The 16,226-nt window shown below is 47.0% G+C and overlaps 1 non-coding gene across 1 annotated transcript; it reads right to left on the bottom strand.

Moving 5' to 3' along the window:
* Positions 1-4,548: 4,548 nt before the first annotated feature.
* On the bottom strand, positions 4,549-4,681 carry LOC119296303. Its single transcript, XR_005145070.1, has one exon. It is a non-coding gene; the product is annotated as a small nucleolar RNA Z247 (small nucleolar RNA).
* Between the last annotated feature and the right edge of the window lie 11,545 nt (positions 4,682-16,226).

Genomic DNA, 16,226 nt, shown 5'->3' on the forward strand with positions numbered 1-16,226 from the left:
GCCCCTCCACTCCCCGCTGCGTCGCGCCTCCGCTCCTCCTCGCAGGCGGCACCTCCACGCGCCACCCCTCTACTCCTCGTTGCGTCGGTCCTCCGCTCCTCCTCGCTGGTGGGCACCTCCTCGTGCCGCCCCTCCCTTCCTCCTCGTCGGCGGGCACCTCCTCGTGTCGCCCCTATGCTCCCCGTCATGTCGCCCCTCCGCTCCTCCTCGCCGGCGAGCACCTCCTCGTGTCGCCCCTATGCTCCCCGTCGTGCCGCCCCTCCGCTCCTCCTCGCCGGCGGGCACCTCCTCGTGTCGCCCCTTTGCTCCCCGTCGTGCCGCCCCTCCGCTCCTCCTAGCCGGTGGGCACCTCTCGTATCGCCCCTCTGCTCCCCGTCGTGCCGCTCCTCCTTGCCAGTGGGCACCTCTTGTAAGAATATTGGGAAGCGTTAAACCCTTTGCTCGGGCCGCACTTGTATTTATATGGGCATTGCCGTGGCTTACAAGAAGAAAACGATCGACAGAGATTGACCGGTAGAGTTTGGAACAGAAGAAGAGATAGAGAGGAGATACATGTTTAAACAGGAGAAGTTCTCTCTCTATACAACTCTATCTCTATATAAATATTCCAACACTCCCCCTCAATCTAAACCTATGCTATTCCAAGGTTGAGATTGAACTTAAACTCATCAAGTCTCCTCATAGTGAGAGGTTTTGTAAAGCCATCAGCCAATTGATCACCAGTGGGTATAAACTGTATGTCAAGCAGTTTGCGAGCTACTCTTTCTCTGACGAAGTGAAAATCAACCTCAATATGTTTAGTACGTGCATGAAAAACAGGATTAGCTGAAAGATAGGTTGCACCAATATTATCACACCATAATCTTGCAGCTTGTGGAGTCTTAATTCCGAGCTCATAAAGCAATGTTTGAATCCACATGACTTCAGCTGTGGCATTTGCTAGAGCCTTATACTCTGCCTCAGTACTTGACCTTGAAACTGTAGCATGTTTCCTTGCACTCCATGATATAAGATTTGTTCCCAGAAAAACAGGAAATCCACCTGTAGATCTTCTATCATCAGGACATCCTGCCCAATCTGCATCTGAATAAGCAGTCACAAGCATAGACGAAGACTTGACAATTCTCAGTCCAAGTCCTTCTGAGAACTTCAGATACCTTACAATTCTTTTAACTGCAGTCCAATGAGTTGTAGTAGGTGCATGCAAATATTGACACACTTTGTTTACAGAGTAAGAAATACGAGGACGTGTAAGAGTTAAATATTTCAATGCACCCACAACACTTCTATAGTTTGTTGCATCCTCAGGTCCGAGTGCCTCTCCACTATCAACTGTGAGTTTTTCTGAGGTTGAGATTGGTGTACTTACAGGTTTGCAGTTTTCCAACCCTACTCTCCTGAGTATGTCATGAGCATATTTCTCTTGTGAAAGAAGTATACCATCTCTTATCTGTTTGACCTCTATGCCAAGAAAATAATGAAGATCTCCTAGATCCTTAAGAGCAAACTCCATCTTTAAATCCTTAAGCAAACAAGTGGTAGCATCTGAACTTGAACTAGCAACAATAATGTCATCAACATATACTAAAATATAGATAATGACATTTCCTTTTTGATAGAAAAACAATGAGGTATCTGCCTTAGATGGTGTAAACCCAAGTTGTTGTAACTGAGTGCTCAACCTTGAGTACCAGGCTCTTGGGGCCTGTTTCAAACCTTATAAAGCCTTATCTAACTTGCAAACAAAATGAGGTAAATTTTTGTTCTCATAACCTGGTGGTTGCCGCATAAAAACCTCTTCTTCCAGAACACCATGAAGAAACGCGTTCTGAACATCTAATTGCCTTAAACTCCAACCCTTGGAAACCGCAACAGATAGCACAAGTCGAGTTGTAGCTGCTTTAACAACAGGACTAAAAGTATCATCATAATCAATACCAAATCTCTGCTTGAAACCTTTCGCAACTAACCTTGCCTTATATCTGTCTATGCTTCCATCAGATTTTCTCTTGATCTTGTATACCCACTTGCAATCTATGACATTGATGCCCTTTGTTGGTGGTACTAGACGCCAAGTTTTGTTTTTCATAAGTGCTTCATATTCAACATCCATAGCCTTTTCCATTCTTTACTAGCAAGTGCATCATGCAAATGAGTTGGTTCACCCATACTAGTAAGAAAAGCACGTTTAATTTTATCATACCTTATAGTGCCATCAGTGTATTCTTTCTTCTTAACAATACCAGACCAAGACCTCGTGTGTCGAAGTGGAATACCTGGCGCATCAGACTCACCAGCAGAATTTGCAACCACAGAAGATCCGGCCGGATCCGTTGCGCCAGACCGATCTGGATCAGCCGCGACAGACCGCTCCAGATCCGAGGCGACAGGGATCTCCTTCACGATCAACGCTCCAGTGGAGCCGCGCCACGTGTCACCCTCGTTGGCTGTCTCCTCGGATGCGCGGGGCGAGACGTTGGTGCTGGGCCCCGTGCCTGTCTCTTGGTCGGCCACCAGCCCATCAGTCGCACGCGTGGCGCTCGGGGAGCGGCACTGGCCTGCGCCGGTTTGGCTAGGCTGGCCCATGCTGCCTGGGCTGTCGTCGGCTAGCGCATGCGACATGGAGGGAATCGCCTGGGATCGCGCGCCAAGCCTGACGCGGGGATTTTCCTCGGATCCTGTGCTGCTGCCGCCCAAATCTTCCTGGGATCCCGTGACAGTTTTGGCTGCATCTCTTTGCATAAAATCACGCCCTGAAGCTGCACTTCTACCATCAAAAACCATATTTTCTTTAGGATTAGTCACATGATCAGCACTATTTAACTCACCCCCATGATCTGGACTAGACACATATTCCGGAAGAAGTGCAATTTCTGCACGAAGAACAGCTCCGACATTTGGATGAAGTTTTTCAAAAGAGAAATATAGATTCGTCCAGTAGAGAGTTCAAGACACTTGTATCCTTTGTGAAGGTTACTATAACCAAGAAACACACATTGAGTTGAACGAAACTCAAGTTTGTGATGATTATATGGATGAAGATTAGGGTAGCAAGCACACCCGAAAATTCTCAAGGAGTTATAATCTGGTTTTTGATGAAACAATTTTTCCAAAGGAGTAATATGACCAATTACTTTGCTGGGAAGACGATTTATAAGATAAGTGGCAGCAATGAAGGCTTCATCCCAATATTTTAAGGGCATGGATGCATGAGCTAGAAGGGATAGACCTACTTTGACAATGTGGCGATGTTTACGCTCGGCGGAGCCATTCTGCTGATGAGCATGAGGGCAAGAGACATGATGACTAATACCAATGTCACGAAAGAAAGAGTTGAGTTTCTCATACTCTCCTCCCGAGTCACTTTGGACTGCAATAATCTTTCTATTGAATTGACGCTCAACAAGTTTCTGAAATTCTTGGAAGATGGAAAGAACTTCAGATTTAAACTTAAGCAAATATATCCAAGTGAATTTGCTAACGTCATCAATAAAGCTAACATAATATTTTTTTTTCTTTCAAAAGAATCTCTTGCATGACCCCATACATCACTAAAAATAAGTTCCAATGGAGCACGGGACACACTATTTGACTTAGGATAAGGGAGTTGATGACTCTTTGCACACTGACAAGCATCACAAACAGACTCAATATTTTGACTGGATGACAATGGAAGATTGCCTTTATTCACTACTAGCTTGACTATGATCGAAGAAGGATGTCCTAATCTTTGATGCCATCTCACCAAGGAGGGCTTGATGACGGAGTAAACTTGATGACGACGCTTTCGACTAAGTGCTCCGGATGTGATGGGATACAAGTCTCCAATGCATCTACCGTGATGAATGAGCTCCCTCGTTGCCCGATCCTTGATGAAAAAATATGTTGGATGAGTTTCAAAGAAAACATTATTATCGGCAGATAAACGAGACATGGATGCTAGGTTTTTGTCGGCATGTGGAACATGAAGGACATCTTTTAGAATAAGATCACGTTTAAGAGTAGGGGAATTAATAGATGCTTGACCAATGTGACAAATATCCATACCTCCACCGCTTGCGGTGTGAATTTGATCGTTGCCGAGATATCTCTCCCTCATGGAGAGTTTTTCAAGCTCGTTGGTGACATGATCAGTGGCCCCTGAATCGGCGTACCAGACCGTGCCATCTCCTCCTTGCTCTCTGATTGCAGCAGAGACATGACGGGCGTCAGGAACATAGTCTTCATCATAACGATGCCAACAGTCCATGACCTCATGGCCCGGTTTCTTGCACAATTGACACCGAACACGGTTGCTTGAGGAAGGTCCAGAGGAGGTGTTATTTTTGTTGAAGCCACCCCCTCCAGAACGGGCAGGTGCGTTGGTGCTGGTGTAGCCGCCCCCGCCGGATCGAGCGCCTGGTCCGCTGCCGCGGCCGCGCCCGCTACCACCGCTGCTGTTGTTGTGGTTCCTTCCCTGATCGCGCCCACGGCCAGTACCACGGCCACACGAGGCAGCGTTAGCTGAAGACTGGCGCACGTTCATCCCATGCAGAAGATTGAGACGTGCACCAAAACTAAGAAGCTGCGTGTATAGCTCCTGGACGGTCACGGGTTCAACCCGCGCAGCAAGCGCCGACACGACCGGGTTGTAGTCGAGGTCGAGGCCGGCCAGAACTTGGGAGACCATCTCGCCTATGGACATGGAAGCTCCGGTGCAGGCGATCTCATCCGTGAGCATCTTGATCTTGGCTAAGTACTCTGACATGGACATGTTACCCTTCTTGAGGTTTGTGAGTTCCATCCGAGTATTGATCGCCTGTGCTTCGGTTTGGGCATCAAACATAGCTTCGATCGCCGCCCACACCTCCGCCGGTGTCTGAAGGGTAACCACCTGTGCAAGAATCTCGCGAGACAGAGAACCCATCAGAAAGCTCTGAACCTGTTGCTGTTGTGCATACCAGAGAACTCGGGCAAAATTGGCGATCTGCTCCTCCTTCCCATCCTTGGTGATGGTGAGGGTTTCCGGTGGCGCCTGGCTCGCCAGATCAAGGTGGTGGCCCATCTGTGCGCCTTTGAATTGAGGCAACACGATGGCCTTCCACATGAGGTAGTTGTTCCTCATAAGCTTCTCCTGGGGATGATCCAAGGGACGTGGTAAAGGATGCGGTGGAGGAGGAGGAAGGGGCGAAGGTGGAGGTGGACGCAAGGGACGTGGCAAGGGCACTCATGGTGCTGGAGGTGGTGGAAGCAGTAGTCATGGCTATAGGTTGAAGAACGGCTTGTCTAGATGTGATCTCCTTTTGATCTTAGGAAGAAGTCGCTCTGATTACCATGTAGAAGTGCATGCTCTAGCCAATGCAACCAAAAGACCGATCTGATGGAGGAGACTAGGCAGCACATTATACGTCAACACTGCCCCTCACGTGTGGCTTCCTCAGGCCGCACTTGTATTTATATGGGCATTGCCGTGGCTTACAAGAAGAAAACGATCGACAGAGATCGACCAGTAGAGTTTGGAACAGAAGAAGAGATAGAGAGGAGATACAGGTTTAAACAGGAGAAGTTCTCTCTCTATACAACTCTATCTCTATACAAATATTCCAACACCTCTCGCATCGCCCCTCTGCTCCTCCTCGCCGGTGGGCACCCCCTCGAGCCCTCCTACCCCCATCGCGCCATTGTAGGATCTTGCCGGCGCCGAAGTCAGGGGCTCGCTCCGCCATAAGATCTTGCCGCCCCATGAGCTCCAACGCCAGCGCCGGCTGCTCCGCCGCGGGAGGTGGCGGCCTGCGCCGGTGAGCGCTGCGACGTCCCCGCCGGTGGCCTCGCTCTTTGTTGCGGCGGTTGTGGAGGTAGATGCCCAACTCGTGTAGTCGCTGAGACATGGGACCAGTGCGGACACGAGCGGACAAGAGTGGTCGACGGGAGCGTCCGCTTCTGCCCGTTCATACCCATTTGTAGCCCATATTTGGGCCAAGTTTGGGTCAAGTCAGATAACAGATGGACAGCGGGCGGACACGCGCGTCCGTTTGGATCGTCCCATTGGGCCAAGTTTTATGTCCGGATGACCCAAACGGACAAAATGGGTCGCTGGATTGTAGTTGCTCTTTTTTTTGCGAAATGGATTGAAGTTGCTCTTAATCCGCAAGCTAGGTAGACTTGGCACTGCACTGTCCGGCCGGTACAATAGTTGCATACAAACGATGACTCACCCAGCATGTATACATCGACGTCGTCGTCGTGCAACTTTTTATGGGGTGTGTCCTTCTCGACGCACCAACCGGCCTGGCAAAAACAGAAAACTGATGAACATGACAAGTACTACTACGTACGATGCCAGCAACGCGACGCAAGCGTGCAACTCGTGATGAAACTGAAGTCTGAAGATGCATGCATGCTTTGTTTTTCGTCAGGGATTTCATTGCACGGTTGAAACTGATCAACACAAGCCTCCCTCTGCAAATGCATGCATGCTTTGTTTTTCGTTAGGGATTTCATTGCACGGTTGAAAATGATCAACACAAGCCTCCCTCTGCAAATGCATGAACGTGGTACGACCACCGTAACAAAAATGCACAACATGTGCGTGCTAGTTAACAATAATGCTGCCGCTGGAAGGCTTCAGAAAAGGTGCTTGTGGCCGGGCGGGCGGTCTTAATTTGGACTGGTTTTTTGTACCATGTGCGTGGAGAGTCTGAGAGCCGGATCATTGCAGAATCGACCACACTTGACGCATGCAAACGGTGTTGCCTCATACATGGTGCCGTACGGGCGACTCAAGCAATGGATACAGAAGCCTCCTTTTCCCTTCAAGTACAGGATCAGGTGCTTTGCGCTTTATTCAGCGTGCACTGCTGCTATACGAACCCGGGCCCTCCCCGGCGACCTTGCCTGCTACAGATCAGGGCCATCTTTAACGCCAACCCTCAAACCGCCCGCATATCGGTTCGGGGCGATGTCCGGATTATGATTTCCCCGCAAGTATGAACCAAACATGGAGGGTTTTGCAGGAGTCCGAACATACTAAACGTCAAACTCTGACCATCCTGGCCCACCCAAAAGAAAGGCGGAGTCCGCGCTTTTCAGCAACCGCACTGTTTTCACATCAAAATCCTCCACTCCTCTTTTCCATCCCCCGACGCTCTTCACCCAATTCCCGTCCTTTTCTCTCACCATCTCCTTCCGTCGCTGACCAATGGAACCAGAGAAGAACCGGTCGGAGATGGAGGTGGCGGAGGTGACAAAGAATCCAAGCATCACGCTCGCCCAGAAGATAAGCTCTGCTCCGGGGCAAACTCGACACGTGAAGGCGAAGGTAGAAAAGCAGGAGAACCTCAAGAAGCGGATGCCCGCCGGTGGGCGCGGTGGTGGTGTGGTGGCGGTGGTCGTGGCGGACGTCGCGGAGGAGGGCGTGCTGCCTAGACGGGCGAGCCCACAGTACAAACGACGCTATGGCCGGAGCACTACAGTACTCCGTACTTCTACGCCGCCAAGGACCTTGGAACCCCCGTGCGGGACTGTGCTTTACATCGTCGACGTAAATGAAGCGCCGATCTTCTCTATGTATTTTCACCGCGGCTTGTCCGGACGCGGACGACAGACAGGGAGCGGATGGGTGCCCGCCCGCTGTTCGTGGCAATGCCTAGAGTGGCGGATCTAGCGTACGACGACCCGGACAGGGACATGCTCGACATCATCCACAATGGAGGCGAAGAAGGAGGATGTGGCTATGAGGACGGGCGGGCGGAAGACTCGGATCCCACCTCGTCCGGCAACTACCAGCAGTAGCAGTCCTACACCCAGACAGGCACACAACAGTCCTACACATAGGCCGGCATGGGCACACAACAAGAGCAGCATTGGGTCGCCGAACAGCAGCAGGAGGAGGGGGGGGAGGGGAGGGGAGGGGGAGGACGATGATCCAGATGATACAAGCGACAATCCGAAGAAGAAGGATAGAGGAGAAAGCTTCAACATGCGGGAGGACGAGGTGTTGTGTGATCTATGGTTGGCCACTAGCCTCGATCCGATCCATGGCACGGAGCAAAAGGGCACAACATTTTAGAACAACATTCACATTTGGTTCCACGAACACAAGCATTTCACATCCTACTCCGACGTAGTCATCTGCAACCGTGAATCAGAGTCCCTCTTGTTGGAAATATGCCCTAGAGGCAATAATAAATTAGTTATTATTATTATATTTCATTGTTCATGATAATCGTTTATTATCCATGCTAGAATTGTATTGATAGGAAACTCAGATACCTGTGTGGATACATAGACAACACCATGTCCCTAGTAAGCCTCTAGTTGACTAGCTCGTTGATCAATAGATGGTTACAGTTTCTTGACCATGGACATTGGATGTCATTGATAACGGGATCACATCATTAGGACAATGATGTGATGGACAAGACCCAATCCTAAGCCTAGCACAAGATCGTGTAGTTCGTATACTAAAGCTTTTCTAATGTCAAGTATCATTTCCTTAGACCATGAGATTGTGCAACTCCCGGATACCATAGGAGTGCTTTGGGTGTGCTAAATGTCACAACGTAACTGGTTGGCTATAAAGGTACACTACAGGTATCTTCGAAAGTGTCTGTTGGGTTGGCACGAATCAAGACTGGGATTTGTCACTCAGTGTAAACGGAGAGGTATCTCTGGGCCCACTCGGTAGGACATCATCATAATATGCACAATGTGACCAAGGAGTTGATCACGGGATGATGTGTTACGGAATGAGTAAAGAGACTTGCCGATAACGAGATTGAACAAGGTATCAGGATACCGACGATCGAATCTTGGGCAAGTACTATACCGCTAGACAAACGGAATTGTATACGGGATTGATTAAATCCTTGACATCGTGGTTCATCCGATGAGATCATCGTGGGGCATGTGGGAGCCAACATGGGTATCCAGATCCCGCTGTTGGTTATTGACCGGAGAGTTGTCTCGGCCATGTCTGCATGACTCCCGAACCCGTAGGGTCTACACACTTAAGGTTCGATGACGCTAGGGTTATAGGGAAAGTATGTACGCGGTTACCGAATGTTGTTCGGACTCCCGGATGAGATCCCGGACGTCACGAGGAGTTCCGGAATGGTCCGGAGGTAAAGATTAATATATAGGAAGTATGGTTTTGGCCACCGGAAGTGTTCCGGGCATCACTGATAGTGTACTGGGACCACCGGAGGGGTCCGGGGGTCCACCGGGAGGGGCCACCAGCCCCGGAGGCCTACATGGGCCAATAGTGGAAAGGGACCAGCTCCTAGGTGGGCTGGGGCACCTCCCACCAAGGCCCAAGGCGCCTCCTAGAGGGGAGGGGGCAAACCCTAGGGCAGATGGGCCTTAAGGCCCACCCTAGGTGCGCCTCCTCTCTCTCCCCCCTTGGCCGCAACCCTAGATGGGTTTTGGGGCTGCCGCCACCCCTTGGGAGGGAACCCTAGATGGGGGCGCAGCCCCTCCCCTTCCCCTATATATACTTGAGGTATTGGGGGCTGCAACATACACGAGATCATCTCCCTCTTGGCGCAGCCCTACCTCTCTCCCTCCTCGTCTCTCGTAGTGCTTGGCGAAGCCCTGCTGGAGTTCCGCGCTCCTCCACCACCACCACGCCGTCGTGCTGCTGCTGGATGGAGTCTTCCCCAACCTCTCCTTCTCCCCTTGCTGGATCAAGGCGTAGGAGACGTCACCGGGCTGCACGTGTGTTGAACGCTGAGGCGCCGTGGTTCGGCGCTTAGATCGGAATCAACCGCGGTCTGAATCGCTACGAGTACGACTCCTTCATCCGCGTTCTTGCAACGCTTCCGCTTAGCGATCTACAAGGGTATGTAGATGCACTCTCCTTCCCCTCGTTGCTAGATTACTCCATAGATTGATCTTGGTGATGCGTAGAAAATTTTAAATTTCTGCTACGATCCCCAACAGTGGCATCATGAGCTAGGTCTATGCGTAGTTTCTATGAACAAGTAGAACACAAAGCAGTTGTGGGCGTCGATATTTTCAATTTACTTACCGTTACTAGTCTTATCTTGATTCGGCGGCATCGTGGGATGAAGCGGCCCGGACCGACCTTACACGTACGCTTACGTGAGACTGGTTCCACCGACTGACATGCACTAGTTGCATAAGGTGGCTAGCGGGTGTCTTTCTCTCCCACTTTAGTCGGATCGGATTCGATGAAAAGGGTCCTTATGAAGGGTAAAATAGAAATTGGCATATCACGTTGTGGTTTTCGCGTAGGTAAGAAACGTTCTTGCTAGAAACCTATAGCAGCCACGTAAAAACTTGCAACAACAATTAGAGGACGTCTAACTTGTTTTTGCAGCATATGCCTTGTGATATGATATGGCCAAAAGGATGTGATGAATGATATATGTGATGTATGAGATTGATCATGTTCTTGTAATAGGAATCACGACTTGCATGTCGATGAGTATGACAACCGGCAGGAGCCATAAGAGCTGTCTTTATTTATTTATGACCTGCGTGTCAACATAAACGTCATGTAATTACTTTACTTTATTGCTAAAGAATTAGCCATAGTAATAGAAGTAATAGATGACGAGACAACTTCAAGAAGACACGATGATGGAGATCATGATGATGGAGATCATGGTGTCATGCCGGTGACAACGATGATCATGGAGCCCCGAAGATGGAGATCAAAAGGAGCAAAATGATATTGGCCATATCATGTCACTATTTGATTGCATGTGATGTTTATCATGTTTTACATCTTATTTGCTTAGAACGACGGTAGCCTAAATAAGATCCCTCACTAAAATTTCAAAAAAAGTGTTTCCCCTAACTGTGCACCGTTGCGAAGGTTCGTTGTTTCGAAGCACCACGTGATGATCGGGTGTGATAGACTCTAACGTTCGAATACAACGGGTGTTGACGAGCCTAGCATGTACAGACATGGCCTCGGGACACATGCGAAACACTTAGGTTGACTTGATGAGCCTACCATGTACAGACATGGCCTCGGAACACGGAAGACCGAAAGGTCGAACATGAGTCGTATAGAAGATACGATCAACATGAGATGTTCACCATTGATGACTAGTCCGTCTCACGTGATGATCGGACACGGCCTAGTCGATTCGGATCATGTTTCACTTAGATGACTAGAGGGATGTCTATCTGAGTGGGAGTTCATTAAATAGTTTGATTAGATGAACTCAATTATCATGAACATAGTCTAAATTGTCTTTGCAAATATGTTGTAGATAAATAGCTCACAATGTAGCTCCATGTTTCAATACGTTCCTAGAGAAAGATTAAGTTGAAAGATATCGTAAGCAATGATGCGGACTAGGTCCGTAGTCCAAGGAGTGTCCTCACTGCTACACAGAAGGCTTACGTCTTTGATGCAGCGCTCGATGTGCAAACCCCTACAACATCGTCTGTGGATGTTGTGAACACCTGACAGACACATTCCGATGACTACTTGATAGTTTAGTGCACCATACTTTACAGCTTAGAATCGGGATTCCAATGACGTTTTGAATGCCATAGAACATATGAGATGTTCCAAGAGCTGAAATTGGGATTTCAGGCTCATGCCCGTGTTGAGAGGTGTGAGACCTCTGACAAGTTCTTTTGCCAACAAGATGGAGGAGAATAGCTCAGCTAGTGAGCATGTGCTCAGAATGTCTGGGTGCTACAATCACTTAAAGCAGTGGGAGTTAAACTTCCAGATAAGATAGTGATTGATAGAGTTCTCTAGCCACTATCACTAAGCTACTAGATCTTCTTGATGAACTATGACATGCAAGGGATGGAGTTGATCCCGGAGCTGTTCGCGGTGCTTAAGACCGTAAAAGGTAGAAATCAAGAAGGAGCATCAAGTGTTGATGGTTTAACAAGACCACTGGTTTCAAGAAGGGCAAGGGCTAGAAGGGAAACTTCATGGATGGCAAACCAGTTGCTGCTCCAGTGAAGGAACCCAATTTTGAACCCAAACCCGAGACTAAGTGCTTCTATTGTAAGGGGAACGGTCACTGGTAGCGGAATTACCCCAAATGCATGGTAGATAAGAAGGCTGGCAACTTCAACAAAGTATATACGTGTTATTAATGTGTACCTCACTAGTACTCCTGGTAGCACCTGGGTATTGGATATATACCGGTTCAGTTGCTATTATTGGTGACTTGAAGCAAAAGCTACGGACTAAACAGAGACTGGCTAAGGGCGAGGTGACGATGTGTGTTGAAAGTATTTCCAAAGTTGATGAGATCACCATCGCACGCTCCATCTGCCTTCGGGATTAGTATTGAACCTAGATAAATGTTATCAGGTGTCTATGTTGAGCATGAATATGATTGGATCATGTTCATTGCAATACGGTTATTCATTTAAATTAGAGAATAATGGTTATTCTGTTTACATGAATAATACCTTTCATGGTCATGCACCCTATGTGAATGGTTCATTGAATCTCGGTCGTGGTAATACACATGTTCACGCCAAAAGATGTAGAGTTAATAATGATAGTACCACTTTCTTGTGGCACTGCTGCTTAGGTCATATTGGCGTAAGATGCATGAAGAAACTCCATATCGATGGATGTTTGGAGTCACTTGATTTTGAATCGCTTGACACATGTGAGCCATGCCTCATGGGCAGGATGACTAAGACCTCGTTTTCAGGTACAATGAAACGGGCAAGTGACTTGTTGGAAATCATACATGCTGATGCGTGTGATCCAATGAGAATTGAAGCGTGTGGTGGATATCGCTATTTTCTCATCTTCACTGACGATTTGAGTAGATATAGGTATATTTACTTAATGAAGCACAAGTCTGAAACATTTGAAAAGTTAAGAATCATCATAACAAGAAGATCAAATTCCTACGATCTGATCAATGAGAATTTCTGAGTTATGAGTTTGGCAAACACTTAAGACATTGTGGAATTGTTTCACAGTTGAAGCCACCTGGAACACCACAAGGTAATGGTGTGTCCGGACGTCGTAATCGAACCCTATGAGATATGGTGCGATCTATGATGTCTCTTACCAATCTACCGTTTTCATTTTGAGGTTATGCGTTAGAGACAGCTGCATTCACTTTAGATAGGATACCATTTAAGTCCGTTGAAACGGCGTCGTGTGAACATTGGTTTGGCAAGAAACCATAGTTGTCACTTCTTAATGTTTGGGGCTGCGATGCTTAAGGCTTCAGCCGGAGAAGCTCGAACCCAAAGCGGACAAACACATCTTCATAGGATACCCAAAGGTGACAGGTGGGTATACCTTCTATCTCAGATCCGAGGGCAAATTGTTTGTCGCTAAGAACGGGTCCTTTCTCGAGAAGGAGTTTCTCTCGAAAGAATTGAGTGGGAGGAAGATAGAACTTGATGAGGTTGTCGAACCTTTACTTCAACCAGAGAGTGATGCAACACAGAAAGATGTTTTCTGTGGTGCCTACGTCTGTTGAAGAGGAAGTTAATGATAGTGATCATGAAGCTTCGGATCAAGTTGCTATCGAACCTCATAGGTCGACAAGGATATATACTACTCCTGAGTGGTACGGTAATCCTGTCTTAAATATCATGTTGTTAGACAACAATGAACCTACGAGCTATGGAGAAGCGTTGGTGGGCCTGTATTCCGACAAATTGTTAGAAGCCATGAAATCTGAGATAGGATCCATGTATCAGAACAAAGTATGGACTTTGGTGGACTTGCCCGATGATCGGAAAGCCATTGAGATAAATGGATCTTTAAGAAGAAGACGGGCGTGGGCGGTAATGTTACCGTCTATGAAGCTCGACTTATGGGAAAGATTCTTTTCACAAGTTCAACGAGTTGACTACGATGAGAATTTCTCACCTGTAGCGATGCTTAAGTCCGTCGAAATCATGTTTGCATCTGACAGATGGATGTCAAAACGAGTTTTCGTAAGAAAAAGTTGTATGTGATGCAATAAAAGGTTTTGTCGATCCTAAAGATGCTAAAAGGTATGCTGGCTCCAGCAATCCTTCTATGGACTAGAGCAAGCATCTCGGAATCAGAATATATGCTTTGATGGAGTGATCAAAGCTTTTAGGTTTATACAATGTTTGTTAGAAACTTGTATTTACAAGAAAGTGAGTGGGAGCACTACAACATTTCTGATAAGTATATGTGGATGACATATTGTTGATCCGAAATAATGTAGAATTTCTGGAAAGCATAAACGGTTGTTTGAAGGGTGTTTTTCAAAGGAAGACCTGGATAAAGTTGCTTACATATTGGGCATCAAGATCTATAGAAATAGATCAAGACGCCTGATGATACTTTCAAAGAACGCACACCTTGACATGTTTTTGAAGGAGTTCAAAATAGATCTGTCAAAGAAGGGGTTCTTACCTAAGTTGTAAGGTGTGAAGTTGAGTAAGACTCGAAGATTGACCATGGCAGAAGAAAGAGGAAGGACGAAGGTCGTCCCCTATGCTTTTGTCATAGGCTCTATACGGTATGCCATGCTGAGTACCGCACCAGATGTGTGCCTTGCCACAAGTCTGGCAAGAGGGTACAAAGGTGATCTAGGAGTGGATCACCAGATAGCGGTCAAAATTATCCTTAGAGGAATAAGGAAATGTTTCTCGGTTATGGAGGTGATAAAGAGTTCGACGTAAAGAGTTACGTCGATGCAAGCTTAACACCTATCTGGATAGCTCTAAGTAGAGATACCGGATACGTATAACGGAGCAACAATTTGGAATAACTCCAAGTGGAACGTGGTAGCATCATCTACGATATGACATAAAGTTTTGCGAAATACATAGGGATCTGAATATGGCAAGACCCGTTGACTACAACCTCTCTCACAAGCATAACATGATCAAACCCAGAACTCATTGAGTATTAATCACATAGTGATGTGAACTAGATTAGTGACTCTAGTAAACTCTTTGGATGTTGGTCACATGGCGATGTGACCTGTGAGTGTTAATCACATGGCGATGTGAACTAGATTATTGACTCTAGTGCAAGTGGGAGACTGTTGGAAATATGCCCTAGAGGCAATAATAAATTAGTTATTATTATTATTATATTTCATTGTTCATGATAATCGTTTATTATCCATGCTAGAATTGTATTGATAGGAAACTCAGATACATGTGTGGATACATAGACAACACCATGTCCCTAGTAAGCCTCTAGTTGACTAGCTCGTTGATCAATAGATGGTTACAGTTTCCTGACCATGGACATTGGATGTCGTTGATAACGGGATCACATCATTAGGAGAATGATGTGATGGACAAGACCCAATCCTAAGCCTAGCACAAGATCATGTAGTTCGTATACTAAAGCTTTTCTAATGTCAAGTATCATTTCCTTAGACCATGAGATTGTGCAACTCTCGGATACCGTAGGAGTGCTTTGGGTGTGCCAAATGTCACAACGTAACTGGATGGCTATAAAGGTACACTACAGGTATCTCCGAAAGTGTCTGTTGGGTTCGCACGAATAGAGACTGGGATTTGTCACTCAGTGTAAACGGAGAGGTATCTCTGGGCCCACTCGGTAGGACATCATCATAATGTGCACAATGTGACCAAGGAGTTGATAACGGGATGATGTGTTACGGAACGAGTAAAGAGACTTGCCGGTAACGAGATTGAACAAGGTATCGGGATACCAACGATCGAATCTCGGGCAAGTACTATACCGCTAGACAAATGGAATTGTATACGGGATTGCTTAAATCCTTGACATCGTGGTTCATCCGATGAGATCATCGTGGAGAATGTGGGAGCCAACATGGGTATCCAGATCCCGCTGTTGGTTATTGACCGGAGAGTTGTCTCTGAAGGAAATATGCCCTAGAGGCAATAATAAAGCTATTATTTATTTCCTTATATCATGATAAATGTTTATTATTCATGCTAGAAATGTATTAACCGGAAACATAATACATGTGTGAATACATAGACAAACAGAGTGTCACTAGTATGCCTCTACTTGACTAGCTCGTTGATCAAAGATGGTTGTGTTTCCTAACCATAGACATGAGTTGTCATTTGATTAATGGGATCACATCATTAGGAGAATGATGTGATTGACTTGACCCACTCCGTTAGCATAGCACTTGATCGTTTAGTTTGTTGCTATTGCTTTTTTCATGACTTATACATGTTCCTATGACTATGAGATTATGCAACTCCCGTTTACCGGAGGAACACTTTGTGTGCCACCAAACGTCACAACGTAACTGGGTGATTATAAAGGTGCTCTACAG

The sequence above is a fragment of the Triticum dicoccoides genome, chromosome 1A (genome assembly GCF_002162155.2).
Source record: "Triticum dicoccoides isolate Atlit2015 ecotype Zavitan chromosome 1A, WEW_v2.0, whole genome shotgun sequence".
NCBI lineage: Eukaryota > Viridiplantae > Streptophyta > Magnoliopsida > Poales > Poaceae > Triticum > Triticum dicoccoides.